The following is a 2,107-nucleotide window of genomic DNA, read 5'->3' on the forward strand; positions in this document are numbered from 1 at the left end:
GATAGATAGATGGATAGAACGATAGATAGATAGATGGATAGAACGATAGATAGATAGATGGATAGAACGATAGATAGAACGATAGAACGATAGATTGATAGAACGATAGATAGATGGATAGAATGATAGATGATAGATAAATAGATGGATAGAACGATAGATTGATAGAACGATAGATAGATAGATGGATAAAACGATAGATGGATAGAACGATAGATAGATGGATAGAACGATAGATAGATAGATGGATAGAACGATAGATAGATAGAATGATAGATAGTTGGATAAAACTATAGATAGATGATAGATAAATAGATGGATAGAACGATAGATGGATGGATAGATGGACAGACCGATAGATGGATAGAACGATAGATGGATAAAACGATAGATGGATAAAACGATAGATGGATAAAACGATAGATAGAACGATGGATAGAACGATGGATAGAACGATAGATAGATAGATGGATATGCACATGATAACTTACATGTTAACTCTATAATAAAGCACATCATTACAACTCAACAGCGATGCTGGGCTACCACACAAAATAAAAAAGGTCTATTCTAAAGATGGCTACGCAGTACGCACACGGTTTTCTTCAATGTTGTATAATAATAAAATAATGACCTCTTCTGGCGCTTTGACGGCTCTTCTGTCCCAGTCGATGACTTTATTCAGCGGGTTGTAGAGGAACGTGGGTTTGCTGACGGATCGGAACAGATCGTCGGGCTTCGGCAGCGGTTCGGCGGCTCGTTTGCGGCTCTGCGCTTCAGACGATCCTGACGGTTCCGGTTCGCCTCGGCTCTTCTTACCGGACTCGCGAGCGTCCGAGTCACTGCTGCTGTCGCTCAGATCATCAAAACCCATGAAGAAGTTACGACCCTCTGTTTGCTTCTCATCGCTCATGGTGGATGCAGATGAGAGAGGCTGCCGGATTCAGCGATTGTGGGTTTATTCGGAACCGCAGATCAACAACAGCTAAACAACGCTCGCCATGTTGAACTCGGCGCACGCTGATGCCGTAAACGCACTGAACTCGGCGCACGCTGATGCCGTAAACGCACGCAGGCGGAGCGCAAAAGGGCCAATCGACACTCCAAACAACGGGATCACAGAAATAAAACACACGACAATTTAATTTTCTATTTTTTAAACGGTGTATTTTCAATTCAAGAGCTAATAAAATATATGACCGTCGTTAGCATCAGAATTCAGGAAGCTGTTGAAGTAGACGGCGGGGTCACGTGATACGCGTTACATTTCTCAGCGCTCGTCGGTCGGACCAATCAGAAAGAGCTTTATAGCTTTAGAGGTGACTTTCCATTGTGTGCAATTCATTCATTCATTTAAATATCTGTTTCCTAGAGTACATGTATCTCCATTAACACAAAATGCAGCTTCATTTTGGAAATAGTTTTCTGCTTTCCAGACCAAAACGTCTTAATTCTTGATTTAAGATTTTAAAGTTATATTGCCCTTCTATCTATCTGTCCATCTATCTATCTATCTATCTATCCATCCATCCATCCATCCATCCATCCATCCATCCATCCATCCATCCATCCATCAATCCATCTATCTATCTATCCATCCATCCATCCATCCATCCATCCATCCATCCATCCATCCATCCATCCATCCATCCATCCATCCATCCATCCATCCATCCATCCATCCATCCATCCATCCATCCATCCATCCATCCATCCATCCATCCATCCATCCATCCATCCATCCATCCATCCATCCATCCATCCATCCATCCATCCATCCATCCATCCATCCATCCATCCATCCATCCATCCATCTATCTATCTATCTATCTATCTATCTATCTATCTATCTATCTATCTATCTATCTATCTATCTATCTATCTATCTATCTGTCTATCTATCCATCTTCTATCCATCTATCTCTGTCTTCTATCTATCTATCTATCTATCTATCTATCTATCTATCTATCTATCTATCTATCTATCTGTCTATCTATCTATCTTCTATCTATCTATCTATCTATCTATCTATCTATCTATCTATCTATCTATCTATCTATCTGTCTATCTATCTATCTATCTATCTATCTATCTGTCTGTCTATCT

The sequence above is a fragment of the Sinocyclocheilus grahami genome, unplaced genomic scaffold (assembly GCF_001515645.1).
Source record: "Sinocyclocheilus grahami isolate Dianchi unplaced genomic scaffold, SAMN03320097.WGS_v1.1 scaffold1454.1, whole genome shotgun sequence".
NCBI lineage: Eukaryota > Metazoa > Chordata > Actinopteri > Cypriniformes > Cyprinidae > Sinocyclocheilus > Sinocyclocheilus grahami.